General features: G+C 33.9%; 1 protein-coding gene across 1 annotated transcript in view; it reads left to right on the top strand.

The window, feature by feature from the left end:
* Positions 1-4,507: 4,507 nt before the first annotated feature.
* LOC124448486 overlaps positions 4,508-15,851 on the top strand; it is a 113,217-nt gene continuing 101,873 nt past the window's right edge. Inside the window, exon 1 of the mRNA XM_046999503.1 lies at positions 4,508-4,817. The gene's annotated coding sequence lies outside the window, so the exon portion shown is untranslated. The remainder of the gene's footprint in view (positions 4,818-15,851) is intronic.

The raw sequence follows: 15,851 nt of genomic DNA, 5'->3' as shown, positions 1-15,851 counted from the left end.
TTGTATCTAAGAATATGTTACTATGTTGGAGCTAATGGCCTTTTTCTAATGTTCAAACTTGATTTTATAAATATATTTGTTTCACAACATGTTGTAACACAAGATCTTGTTTTTCTTTGGCTATATACGAGAATTGATCGGCAATGGTAAAATTCTTTATCAATTTTAAGACCATGAACCACTATAATATTAAGCAAAAACCTGAAGCAAATAATTGACTATTTTTAATAAATTTTAATATGAAATGAGAATATTTAATCTATAATGTTAAAATAACGCGTTTTGAGGGGATCATTTACGTAAACTCGAATGTTGAACATTGCCTTTTGGTCGTGCGTGACTTTTTTAGAACGTGCATCTATAAATACGATTAAAGTTTTCAGATGTAAATTTTCTGAGCTTTTACAAGGAACTTTTAGTTTGCAGAATACTACAGAGCAGAATGTTCGTAATTTATCACCCATTTCTATGGTACGCACCGCTTGAAAAGAAAACTAAGAGATAGCAGATTCTAGCAGTTTTGATAAGGGAGAAATTAAAGATTGTTTTTTGTGATCGTGTGCTGTTGCGAATAGCATTAGCTATGTATAAAAAAGCATCATTTTGCAACGTTGGACAAGGATGTTAAGAAAGAAGTTATATTTTGAAAGACAAGAAGAGAGGTTGTGAAACGTCATAACGAGGATAAATGGCAGAAAAAAGGAGACAAATATTCACAACATTGTCTTTTATTTGTTTAAAAAAGAGCCGGCATTCAGAGGACATAAAAAAATCAAGCTTTTGTCTTTGTCTTGAAAGCCAGACGTGACGTAAGAAACGGCTGATGCACAGTTATTGTTTTCACTGATGTATTACGTGATGTCCAGAAATATTTGATTGCCTAACTGTATTGATGAAGTTATAAAAATATTCAATATCAGATTGATGAATAAATCAGAGAATTTCAGTTTTTAACTATTTAATACGACGAAACTTTGCATAAATAAACCTTAGCATCAAAAAAAGACATTTGCAAAGCTACAAAGATTATCTAAAGCGTGCATTTAAAATCTGGAACTATAAGATTTAAAAGAAATATTTGATAGGGTTAATAACTTTGAGGTTTTAGCAATGAAGATATTCCTTCTCTCAGTGGTCTGTTGTTTTTTTCTACAACTCGGAGGTGTGATTACAATCGCAAGTTAATCTTAACTTTGAACTCAGTATTTTACTTCACAGTAACTGAGTAGAAACTTCTGCGCAACTTCCTAATCATAAACACTGACTCCAGCATTTAGCATGTATCGAATTTTGCGATCCCTTCGCCTTTTTTATTCTGATATATCTGCAGACGGCGTCTTGTTTGTCAATCTTGACAATTCAAATTCTTTATTTTCATTTATACGTTGCGTTGTTTTTAAAAATTGCTTCATGTTTGTGTTGATTTTTGTTGCAATATATAAACATGACTAATTATTTCAGTGTTGCAGGACTGTCGACTTTTCTGCACATGCACAGTTTTTTGTAAATTACTGCTTAAGTATTGTAGATAACTAGAAATGTTGTTTGTATTACGATTATTTCTGAACAGTTTTTGATTTCCTGAATTTTATAAACAAAACTCATACTTCATTACGGGGACACTTTTTTTTAGTCACCCACTGTAGATGTGTCGTATCACTATATGTGACAACACGTCAAAAATAACATCATTTCTTTCACGTGTTGCCAAACGGAAGACATGTTTGGTGATGTAATTACCAAAAGACTCTGAAAAGTTTAATATCAAAACTTTACAAAGCTATTGGGAGTAGTTAAATTCAAAGAGCGATGATAAGTTTTAAGTTTGTATCATGAAGATTTGTTAGTTTTGTTAATATGACTATTAAGTGGGAGTGTTAAAAGGAATTAATAAGTTGTAATATTCATATCTTAGGACACGTGACACGAATGACGTCACATATGTATGCTTCCTTTTACACAGATGTGCAGAAATGTTTGATTGCCTAGCAGTACTTATAAGGTTATCAAGTTGATAGGAAATCAGAGGTCTTCAGTATTGTATTATTTAATGCGGTAAATTTGCACATATCAACCTTAGCGTCAACAACTTAGCATCGACGAAAGACAATTGCAACGTCACAAAGATTAGCAAAATTCTTTAGCCCCATTTAAAATGTGCACTTACAAAATTGAACAAGCGATACTATAGTTTACGACAAAGATAAACACACTTGCTGATCAATATATCTACTTCTAAAACGACTTAACTATCTAAAGTATTCAATGATGACATGCATGAGTCATTTGCGATTTTAAAGTAAATGTACTTCGTGGTGAGTCATAAATAATTAAATATACTTTAAAAAAAGCCTTACCTTGTTTAAGATGGCAGTGATTTGTTTTTGGTAAGCATATTGTTCTTGTTTGGAATTGTAACTTCGTTTGATTTATCTACAACAACAGAATTTACAAACTTCCATAGGTCACATTTATACGTCGCAGTCAAGCATGGAAATTATTTGTTTTTTGTCTTAAAAACCTTTTACTGGTTAACGGCGTGTAGCCTTGAACAGTTGAACTTTTAGAAAGATTTAGAGTTCTGACAGCTTAAGCATCATATCTTCTTCCTTCGAGTCGATATGTGGAAAATTATTTTGTGCTACGGAATTTAAAACATCTTAAGAATAGATTGTTATGTAAAGCAAAGATATGGTTTTATGATTTTTATTGTTTTTGTTCATAAGTTTGAATATAAGTTGGAAAAAATTGATCGATAGATATAAGTATAAATTTTACTAAATTATACCGTTTTTAAGATATTTTGGAAAAATTACCATGAAATGGAAGTGTTAAAAAGAATTAATAAGTTGCAATACTCATTTCTGTTTTTAAATTTATTGTAACTATAATGCGATGAATTTGCATACATGAACCTTCGCAACCAAAGCTTGACGAAAGACAATTGTAACGTTAAAAAGATTAGCAAATTTTTTAGCCGCATTTAATATGTGGACTTACAAATTAGTTTATCACAAAGATAACACACTTCCTGATCAATATTTATACTTCAAATACGACTTAAATATCTAAACTATTCAATGATTACATGCATGATTCATTTGCAATTTCAAACTAAATTTTCTTCCTGATTCATAAATGTCATTTCATACTATCACAAGTATAATGAAATTACACATATTTTATAAATATACTATCCGGGCCCAAAGATAAATATAATTGCATGCTAGCAAGCAATTTGAATTCCTTAGCAAGCAACACATCACGACAAACACGCCTTCGTTTAGATGACAGTGATTTTTCGGTAAGCAAATTGTTTGTATTTGTAACTTTGTTTAATTGGTGTACAACTACAGGATCACAAGTTGCTACGGGTATCTATGATGTATATCTTATTGTACTAGGTTGAGACTAATATGTATTAAAATTGTATTAATTATATTTGACGAACAACTTTCATTTAAGATCTCACTTATACATCGTTTACACTCACGATAATTCTTTGTGTTTTGTCTTACAAACCTTTTACTGGTCGAAGGTTGACGCTTTGAACATTCGATCTTTCAGATCTCTAAACGTTCTGATAAGTTAAGCGTCAAATGGCTTCGTCCGTGAAGTTGATACGTAGCAAATTCTTTTGTGCAACTGAATTTAAAACATTAAAAGTTAATTGTTATGTAAAGCAAAGATACGGCCTTATGATTTTTGTTGTTTCATTAACATGTTTAAATTTTATTACCGTTTCTTTGGTATATTTTGGGAGTTTGTTAAAAAAAACCTTAGCTCCATAATTAAGAGTTGGTCTTATACATGAAAATTCACAATATCAGATTGTGGAACTTTTGTTTCATTTGCTTGTTTAAGTTGAATAAGACAAAATAGACGTTCGTTGGCTTAAATGTTGGGAAAAGTAAATCTCACGCCTTGATAAGATAACATTACATTATATTCTGATAAATTAAATGAAGGAAAGTTGATATAGAATTCTTATTGTAGAAACTATAAAAATTTGTTAAGATCATGTCCGATGTTTGGTTGTATCATTTTGGTTTATTTCAAGCAGTTTCTGGTAGTCAGAATTGATCCGTAAGATGGCAAAAGTTAAGTTTATTAAAAGCACAATTCAAAACGACTTCACACCAAGAATATAATAATGTCCATTGCTGTAATTGAATTCACTAATTAGTTTATAAATAGTTGATTGGCATAATTTTAACCCAAAGAGCCTCAAACGTGGTCGAACTAAATTAGTCAAGAACTGTGAACTGAATAGAATTTTTTTATATATAGACATATACACCACCTCCATGTGGTCCAAAAGCTCTGTTTTTATAAACAATGTTGTACTCAGATATCTCAAGATTACAAGTATCATGTAAGCTATGTTTCTGCGATGAGCACTACATCGGGTTTCTTGCTTGGCAGCGAAATCGCGAATTATTTTGAGCTTTTGTTTTTAAATGTGAAGCCTAATTATATAAGCAAAATGCACTTCCGGTTACCCACAAGAGATACAAATTACTGTGGAAGTGTTTGGCGGGTAACGTTTACAAACAAGGATTTTCGAATATTTAAGACATTTGGCGACGTTTTACTTATCTCAAATATCTGTTATGGATAAATAAAGTTATTTAAATCAATGTGACATCAAAATGATTTCGATACCTGTAAAATATCGGCGTTCATGTTCATTTGAAAATCGTTCGTGCAAGAATCGAATTTGCCTCATTGTTGTCAAGACAAGATAATGCACAGCTCGCTTTCCAAGTTTAGAGGAAGTTATGATCTAGAATATGTTTCAATGCGTAAAAACTGTGGTAAGTACCTTTATTTTATCATTCTTTATAATCCAGAGATCGTCGTATGTTACTTTTGTCGTGACTTTATGAGTCCGGGTATATTGGTGCAGGAACAAACAAATTTACTAAGCTTAGTTTCTACTTAGTTTTAATTTCTATTTTTATTTTATAAAGATAATATTATCACTACACCTTGTTACAGCATTTGGATAAGGTATTCATCAATACGTATGGTTGTTATTGTCATAACATGCGGGGGCGGATCTAGGGTATGTCAAATCAGTCACGCGACTGATGTTTATAGTTCAAAAATTACTTATCAAATTTAATAATTACAATTTTTTGTGATTATTGAATTCCCGATGTATAATCGTATAAATTTTATTGTCAAAATTCTGTTTTATAGCTGAAATCTTACGTAAATATCACGTTTTTGCATATCTGGAATTATATTAACTGACTGACTGATAAGCGTTGATGATTAATATTTTTTAACATGGGGTTATGTGATTATTGTTAGAGCACTTTCACAAGCATCTTGAAATCTCTTTAAATGTTGATGTGCTTCCTTTGTTTAAAAGTTCTGCAAAAAATGTATGGCCAGTGTTGTGTGCCATTTTGAATATCAAACCTGTTGTAGTGTTTCCTATTGTCTTAACATGCTGTGACTCCAAGCCAAAAAACTTGGAGTTTTGGGATGAGTTTATAGAAGATTTGAAGGGTATTGTAGAGAGGGGAGTCCAAGATGGGGAAAAGGTTCTAACTGTTACAGTAAGGGGCATTGTTTGTGATGCTCCTGCAAGAGCACTTGTTAAAGGTACAAAATTTTGTACTGGTTATTGTGGTTGTGACAAGTGTACACAAAAAGGGAAGTGGCTTGGTCAAGTGACTTACTCTCAAAATAATAGTATAGAATTGTGCACTAATACTTCCTTTAGAAAGCAGATACAAGATGTAAATAAACGCTTTTTTAGCCCTTTCTGTCATTTGCTTGTTGATATGGTTAAACAATTTCCAATTGACTACATGCATCAACTGTGTCTGCGTGTTATTCGTAAATTGATTATGGTTTGGATGAGGTGAAATCACGCTGTTAAAATGTCTGTTGCCTATGTAGAGGCTGTTAGTAAAAAATTGGTGGAGCTTAAACCATTTATCCCTTCTACATTTGTGTGAAAACCTAAGAGTTTAATGGAGGTTGACAGATGGAAAGCTACAGAATTCAGACAGTTTCTTTTGTATACAGGCAAAATTTCTTTCAGTCGTCAATGAAATCTTATCAACAAATTCTAGAAGTAAGTACTGTAGTTGCAATGCAATAGGCCATTGCTTTATTCAAAGGAGTGCAGTTTTTCACATATTGCTACGTTGCATTTAAATCTAATGAGTGATTTTCCTTTTTAGATTTGCCGGTGTACAGCGAACTGATCTCCCTTGCAGAAAAAGGTATAAGCGCTATTATAATCCTTGTACAAGTGGACAATTTTTTACAGAAACATGCATGTATAAAATTTCTCTTTTCATACAAATATAATGTTGATCTAGATTTATATGACGGTGAACTAGCACCAGAAATCCTAAACACAAAGGATCATGCAATAACTTCCCCATCTACTAGTAGGACACCATCTCAGCGTAGTGGTAAGTTTTCTGTCATCAGAACTGACTAATCAGCAACTTTCATATAATATGTCGACTAAAATGTTGAAATAATTTTGATTGATTCTTTTTAAATAACTTTAACATTCGTATTGTACATTTACTGTTTTTCTACGTCCATCGTTGTATTATAGGGCTTATGAATGTTCTACAGGTGCTGTAGGCGTTGGTCCTTTAAAATGTTGTAATTAGTTGAAAAAATGTTAGTTATAGTTAAAATTGCAGTTGTATTCACCATGATTTAATCAAAATACGTTCGTTCAAATCTAATTCTCAGCGTTTGCTATCAAACTACCAAATGAAACTTTCTCGAGATTTTTATTTTAGTCACCTTTCTGTTTCTGATTTTTGAAACTTGTAGTACCTTAATTTAAATGACGTTCGTGCGTTCAATAAAGATATATGTTAAACCCAGTACGTGTCTTCTCTGTAGATATAAGCAACGTCTCTTCACAAGGAATTCCTACAACTGACACAATAAGAGAAAGACATTCTCAACGAAACAGTGGTGTCTTAGGCAAGCTTTTCTTACAATTCATTATTGCATGTCTTGTTGTTACGTTTTCATTTACGTTCATTTCGTGTCGTTTGAAATGTTTTTTTTCTTCACAACTAATTGCATCACGTGATTGCTTTGCAGATGCGTATGACCTTACATCGCACGAAACGCCTTCGACAAGTTTTATGAACATAACACCTGCAGGAAGACGTTCTCAACCAAACATTAATGGTACCTTTTCTACAGTATATAGTTTTTGAAAAGCGTTGTTACTATGTATGTGTATTCAATTAGCAATTTGATGCGATTTTTATTTGAATTTTCTTGTTAGCATGTTATAAGGTTTTATATTTTTAAGATATTACGTAGGTTATACGTAAGTTATTCTATTATTTTCTTATCTATTTTGTAGGCTTCCAAAGATCAGTTCTCACCAAACTGGAAACATTAATTAATAAGCAAGAAGAAACGTTGTCAATATTGCGTGCTCTGTTAAGCGTTACGAAAGGCGTAGACGAGCACGAAATTTTGGAAGATGTTGTACCTAATCCCTTAGATTCGGTGTATCCCTTTATAAGTGAAAATGCCACAATTTTTTGATAAATTTCAGTGCCCAACTCACCTCTAATTCTTCGTGTGTACCAAACCATTTACACTCTTCAGATGGACAGTGTAATTGAATCCTTTTTAAATCATGCTTCGTGAAAGCATCCCGGAAAACCTAGATGCATCATGGAAATTGATCTTTTATGAAACAAGATTAAATGTAGCAAAAGACAGAGTCACTTCACTTTACTCAAATGCAAGTTTGCACTAGACGTTAAATGAAACAGTAACGTAAATTTCTTACAAGAACTGTTGGCAAACTTTTTTGAAGTAGAATTCACCGACACACTAACGCTAAGTGCAAAGGCTCTCAACATGTAGACTCAACAACGAGCTCAACATGTTCAACACCGTGTTTAGGAGAGTTGAATAGTAGCTATTAAGCGGGGTTGAGCGTTGTTGAGTGAAGTTTAAACTTGCTCAAAATTTCCACTCAACAGCACTCAACAATTGCTTTGTTCTATGGTCACCAAACCGCACCTCAACTTTGTTTATAGTGCAATGAAACTTCTGGTTTTTAAAACAGCACACTCAACATGTTGAGCGAAAGCATGCACACTACCTGTGCAGCTTATATTGTGGTAATTTATCTGGTCACTGAACCGTTTATGTACCTGTTGTTTGGAAAGGTGGAGTATTTTATCTCATGATCCTACGCGATCATTTCAAGACTCATCATGTTGAGAGTGCTTGGACACATCGCTTAGCATCACTCATCAAAAACAAAACAATGTTTTTGCGCATGTTGAGTCAACATATTGAGAACGTTTGTACGTTGCTTTGATAACCCAAGTTGCAAAAGGATTTTCTATGTCACAAGACATGACAATATGCGTAAATCGATGTATAATTTTTTAGAACTCAAAGAGTAATTATAATTATAGTTGTTAAGGCAACATGCTTATTTAGTCGTGCTATGCTAATTTTTCTTTGCTCATTAACTGACATGCCCTGTAATATGGAAAATATTATGTACTTACATTTACAAAGCAGGACTAAACTTGCGGGATGGCTACGCTAATGATCGATAGCAACAAAACTGTAATTGAATTTTCTGTCAAATCTTTGCAATATTTTCACCTACGTTTTCCTTGGTCAAATTTTCTTTATCTTCAGGACATTTTGGATCAGGATTTCTACAGATTGAAAAAAGACAAAAACTACTAACAAGAATGATAAATTTTGAAGAGTGGATGGCGTAACCAGTTCGACAGTTAAATAGGGGGGGTGTCAATATTTCTACATGCATGCTCTGATAAATTACGTTCCTAGGAAAGCAGTTGTTATTTAGGATTATAAAAATATGATGAACTATGATGAGCTCTCCTTAGTCTCCTACGCAACAGTTTTTAACTATAGGCCCCCCTAGTAACCCCCATTCACACCTCTATGTAATGATTTAAGTTAGGAGTGAGGTACTACAAGGGTCAGTCCATGAATGTAAAAAAGCTCAGACTTCAAACCATGCAAGTTTATTGAACCCTTAACCCATTTCCACTTACAGTGGCAGAAAATTCACCTTTTGAGAAAAAATTCAAAATTTTTTTCTGCCAAAGATTAAAAATTCACGCTCGCTTGCGTCAAAAGTTCACAAAATGGCAAAAAGTTCATATTACATCTAATTTATAAGATCGGAAGTGAACGGATTAACTTGGACATTTTCGGAAAACCTCGGAAATATTTGAAAACCCTCGGAAGTTTTCGGAAAACATTGGATTATCTTAAAATCGTCGTTGTTTTGAAAGAACTGTCGAGCTATGAAGATTTTTCATTGAACTATGATTTATCTATACATTCTTTACATGTTTTTTTTTTGTCTCTAAAGATGAGTACCGCTAAGGTTGTCGAAACGTCAGTCAACAACAACAAAAACAGTCGTTCTCAGGACTATACCAGCCTGGACGATCTACATTTACAAATATGTAACGATACTCCCGGGTTCAAACCATTTTATGAAAATGATGAAAAGACAAAAATACGTAATATTTAGAAAAGTTCACAAAAAGTTTACAAAATTTAACATTCATGAAATGTTCATGAAGAGAGCAAAATGTTCACAAATCTGTGAACTGTGTTCACGATTTGGCAACACTAATTCAGACAGTAAGCATGACAATGTTACCTCAGTTGGCTATCAGTCGAAATCGGTCAAACCAATCACACAGTAAGATAAAACCTTAAACGAAGCAATTACACGAGAGCAATTAGGCCGCGTTAAGACTGAGTGCCGGAGAACGATACCCGGGTTCGGGCACAGATCTGCAGGCTGTTCACACTACGAAGTACTTACTAGTTTCGTCTATGTTTATTTTGATTTCTTCCATAGTTAACAAGTTTTAAAACCATGTGCAATACGTGCCTCTGCGTACATTTCACTCTGGTTATGGTATGTTTTATGGCGGCCGTATCTATTGTAATGTTTCACCATAATAAAGCAGAGTCCAGCTGAAGATTGCAGGGTCATCGTGCTTTAGTTTTTCATGTGACAAAAGTATTTTGCAAGACAAGATCTTTAATTCATAATATTATTGAATCAAAACATCATAATCGTTGTGGACGTGTATGGGCCTTTCCTCGCATGAAAAACATTTTGGACAGTGAATTCATTGGCTTGCGCGAAAAAAAGATGGCTGGAGAGTTATCGTTTACCAAAGCGCCTATTTCTGCAACTAGTAAATTCGATGCGTTTACTTGGTCGATAATCCACAAGGCTGCGACCTGCTATACCAGTTAACATCATTGTAGCAATGATGTTAAAAAGGCTAGGAAAGGGTCTTGATTATCGAGAAATCGGAGACAAATTCGGAGTAGGAGCGTCAACAGCTTGTACAAAAGTCAACGAAGCTCTGAGATTTTTGATACGTACAAAAAAATATATGGTGAATCGTTTACAAGAGCGTAGAAATTTAAAAGAAATAGTAGGTGGCTTTGCCAAAAAGTGGTATATCCCCCAGTCTTTAGGCGCAGTAGATGGCACCCACATCCCTATTAGGGCTCCTGTAATGCATCATGCTCATTACTTCAACAGAAAATTTTTTCATCTGTAATTTTGCAAGCTGTTTGTGACAGTGAATGCCACTTTACAGCCATTTTTGTTGGCTGGCCTGGCAAATCCCATGACGCACGTGTTTTCAGCTGTTCAAACATTGGACAAAGAACCATTAATGGGAATTTAATCGATGGTGGCACTTTAACCAAACAAATTAATGGAAAAAACATTGAACCGTTCCTTATCGGCGATCCTGCTTATCCTTTACTGAAACACCTAATGAAAAACTATGCTGGTGCTAATTTGGGACATGAGAAGGAATATTTCAATTATAGGTTAAACCGTGCACGCATTCAAATTGAGAGCATTTGGCCTTTTGAAAGGTCGGTGGCGATGCCTTCTACATCTTTAGAATGTGACATTGAGAAGGTTTCACTCCATGTTACTGCCGCCTGCATTTTGCACAATATATGTCAGGAAGGTAATGCTGAGTATCTTCAAGAATGGGATGACAGGAATAATGATGATTTGGATTACCATTCAGAATCAAATTCAACAAGAGAGGAAAATGAAACTGTTGAAAATGCTGAAGATATTAGAAAAGTACTAACTCATTATGTCTCTCATTATTGATGGCAACAGCTAAAATGAAAATTCAATCAAGTACTTTGAAATTTTTTGATGCTTAAAGATAGCCAAGAAGTGTTTTTATTGCAGACTTTCACAAATAAACATTCTTGTTGAAGAAAAACAGTAAATTAGAGAAAAATCAACCAGAGTGACTGACCTGATGTTGGACTACCTGTTGTAGTTCCATTTAAGCAGCATTTAAGCAGCATAGTTTAGCAAATTGAAAAATTTACCTACTTGGCTCACAAAAGACAAAAAAGAAACCTGCAACTTTATTAAAATATAGACAGATTATACATGTACAAGCCAAGCATTTTACTTTATCAAAGAGTTGTTCCTGTTTAAATTCATCATGTTACCTGGTTTCTTATGTGTAGGGACAAAACAATCAATAACACTTGTCTTTCTTGCGCACACTCCAGTCCATAACAGCCTAGTTTAATGCCCTTATCTTTATACCCACATATCTATTGAGAATTTGGAAGGCTCTTCAATAGAAAAATAAATACTGAACAAAAGAATACATTGTTAGTTGAGTCAAGGAATCATCAAATTAAGCAGAGTTCATTAAAGATGAGGAAGAGACTGCAAAGATTTGAAAGAACAGCTTATTTATTTCTCAACCTCTCAATTGAATGCATGAAGCAAAAAGTACACTTAAGAAAAAGACATGGTCAGTCATTTTATTTTTTACATTTCTGATAAAATGTCTATAATTGCACAATAATTGAACAATAACACTATTAAGGCTAACTAAGCTTTTTTCAACATAAAAAATGAATTACCATCACTTGTATTTAGAAACAAAACTGTTTACCATTGCACCTTTTAATTAATATGCAAAGCATTCAAGAATCCAATCAATGCAACTGTTGATCACTTAACTTAAACTTAACAGTCTATATAGCCTGACCTTCACATTATATGCTGACATGTAAAGTTTGTTATCCTCGTGAGAATTTTAGTCATGCTGTGCAAATTGATCTAAATCAATATCTTCACATGATGAAGTGTGAGGTGATGGTGTCACTCTATCCGAAGGACTGCTACTGTATGGCGATGAGCTTCTTGATAAAACATGAGGTTGAAAACCATGGGTCATGTGATGAGAAAACTGAGTATTTTGTGGGTATATTGGATTGCCGAAAGGTACGTGCTGTGACGCACCATGACAGGCCTGTGTCAACATTTGAGTCATTCCAACCATTGTGTTACAGAGATTAGAAAATATTTCCTTAAAAAATTCTCTGTCTTCTTGACGTTCAACCTCGCGCATTTCTGGAGTTAAAACACTGTTTGACAATGTTTTCTGTAATTCTTCAAATTGATCATTAGAACTCTTGACCACATCAACTAGTCTAGCTCTTTTATTGGATCATCTTTGAATTGATTTTCCAGCTCTTTTTCTTGTAATTTGTACAGCAGCATCGTGACCAGCAGCATCATGATCAACAACATCGAGATCAGCAGCATGATGATTAGTAGCATGTACACCAGTGACCAATTGACCAGTACAATCCTGTCCAGAGTCTTCTGTCTGTACCACACTTTCGCTTTGAAACAACTGATCCTCAGGAGGATCATCAACAGGCCTAGTACCTTCATATTTAATCAATAATTATGTTTACATCAATTGTTTTCAGTATTTTCAAAAACAACATATAACTGGTAGAAAAACAAAGATTTTAGGTAGAGCTGTGATAATGCTATCTTACCGAGAATTCCATCCAGCAAGTCCCAGTGCTTTAAAGCCATTTTTTCCACGCTGCTAAGAGCGTTTGAGAAGTATGGGTTTTCGGATCCAGATGTTTTCTTTCTGTCCTTCAATTTTACATATCCACTTCGCAGCTTCTTCAGCTTTGTCTTAATTTGATCAACAGTCCTTTCTGTATGCGACTCTTCTTTCATGATTCTTTGTATATTGTTAAACAATTCTTTATTTGAGCTCATACTATCAATGTTGTTTTGCACAGTTTCCGAGTTATAAGCGTTCAAAAGAGCAACTGTTTCCTCGTTCGTCTATTTAGCACCCGCCATCTCTGTTGTGACGCCGTTCTTTGCGTTCACATTGGTGCCCGTGCCTGAGCACCGTACTCGGGTAATACCTAATTTGGGGGTGCCCAAACCCGGGCACTTTGACTCAGGCACCATCAAAATGTTGTGTTCACATTGGTGCCCGTGCCTGAGCACCGTACCGGAGCACTCAGTCTGAACGCGCTGTTAGACACCGTTATCGGTACGGCCACTCCTCTTATCGATCGATATTATTCCAGATCGTCCACTGATCTGGCTATTGAACAATGGAATGGCTTTAATTAGCCGTTCTTGAACTCCGTTATCGGTCGAACCAGTCGAGCCACCACGCTTATCGGTCAGTTAATATAATTCCAGACATGTTTAAATCCACTGATCTGTTTGCTAACGTGATATTTACGTAAGATTTCAGATAAAAAACTAAATTTTGACAATTAAATTCAAACGATTATACATCAGAAATTTAATGATCACAAAAAATTTTAATCGTTAAATTTGATAAGTAATTTCTGAACTATAAACATTAGTTGCGTGACTGATTTGACATACCCTAGATCCGCCCCTGATTTAAATAATGTTAAAATGACATTAAAAATCAGACATGCTATATGATACGTTTCAGAAATGAGCAGAAAATACATTGTACACAATGATATACTCACACTCCCTTGCAATGTGCGAAAATCGTCAAAAATTTAGTATTTTGAAAATATTATTAAAAAAATAACAAAAGTACACTACCGTTTCTCCAAAAATAGAAGTACCAATGACGCTTCCATGTAAAATCATTACAAGTCATGTGCGTTTAGATTTATCGGTCGAGTGACATAGGACCTGAGTTTCTATGATTTGAGCACGCGACCTTTAACGTGACAAGCAAAGTGTTGACATTCGGCAAGTGTATGATGCGTGCTACAGCAAACAGTGAGCATGAAGCACATTTTTGAAAACTTAAGCAGTTTTTAAAGTTTGATGTAAATTACTTAAATATGTATTACTTTGAATTATGTCTATTTTGTGACAACACATTCACCACGCTACCCACATGTACACACGTACCTCCTTTTATAGTTTTAAATTTCATTTAGCAACACTTATTTTAGATTGAAAATATAGTTAGAGTTTATGGAATGAAAAATATTGCCGAAAAATACTCATAAAAAATCGCAGCAGGCAACAATTATTCCTCACCCAAATCAAGGAAGTGCAACCAATGGTGCTCAAATTTCGTCGAACATTCGCTTTTGGAACAATCCACATGAAATATGGATATTATTCATATCAAACGAGCGCCAGCGAGGGTGCACTCTAATCTCGACAGTGTAGATAAGCTAGAAAACATTCGAGAACATTCGCCGTCTTCCATGAACTGTGTATAGTAAACAGATCAATAAGTCGCATAATCCACTAAGATTTACACAAATTGTTCGTCCACCTAATTATTGTAAGTATTATGTCAAGGGAAATTAGCATAATAGAAATGGGAGTTGCAAATACTGTGATCATCATATTACATCATCTGTACTGGGGTGCACCAATGGAAATAGATTTATCTTTGAACAGAGACCAATTGTATCAAATATTTTAAACAAATATCGGAATTAATATGCCCTTTTTTATTGCAGGCTAATAAACAAGACGATGAAAATTGGTGGTTGACATTTACTATGTTTTAAAATTTCAGCTATAATGTTCAAACAAAATGTTTTCTTGCATGTTAAACACGCCATTTCAATACTTTTATGAAATATATTATGAAATGGAATCTTCAGAATTTTTTACTCTCACGCTTGAAGTTTCATGGCATGCCCAATCCACATGGCTAGGCAGCTGCTGCGAAATTTTCATTCACCATCACCAACCTGTATTACCTACTGCAGGAATAGTAGACTTTGAAAATTATATCAACCATCGTGCATTTCAAAGTGCCTAATTATTGTAAGTATTATGTCAAGGGAAATTAGCATAATAGAAATGGGAGTTGCGAATACTGTGATCATCATATTACATCATCTGTACTGGTGTGCACCAATGGAAATAGATTTATCTTTGAACAGAGACCAATACAAAATATTGCCTAGGAATATAACTTTGTACAACTGATTATGTGAATAAAACAAACAACAAACATTAAATGAAGCACACAAGGTACTGTATTCAATAGAGACATAATGCAATAGAGCATCAACGAACAAAACAGAAATTGTGGTTCAGAAGATACAAGTATCTTCAATACAGGGGCAGCCAAAGCTTGATAAATAAGGGCGCTATATTTATATATTAATATTGTACAATTCGTAATGATTGATTTCAATACAAAACAATACAGAAGTATGCGTATATATGAATATTATTAGCCCCCCCTCCCCTGCTTAATTAAGTAACAAACCCAAAAGAAAATGCAACATCCCATAGTTGCCAGTAAAAATGAAGCACTTCAACGTTAGCAGTTTAGTTGATGATAACGTTGTAATGATCAGAAATGACAGTTTACTTCAAAAGCCTCTGCAGAAGAGAGAAAACAGATGCAGTTAATATGTAAATTAAATCTACTGTTGTTAAAATAAAATAATTTGAAATAGTAAAACCATTTTTCACATTCTTATTTGTTTCTAAATTGTTTTTACAAACTTAA

This window comes from Xenia sp. Carnegie-2017, unplaced genomic scaffold, assembly GCF_021976095.1.
Source record: "Xenia sp. Carnegie-2017 unplaced genomic scaffold, XeniaSp_v1 HiC_scaffold_23, whole genome shotgun sequence".
Lineage (NCBI taxonomy): Eukaryota > Metazoa > Cnidaria > Anthozoa > Malacalcyonacea > Xeniidae > Xenia > Xenia sp. Carnegie-2017.
Note: the sequence above shows the minus strand (reverse complement) of the source record. Positions and strands in the feature narration are given on the sequence as shown.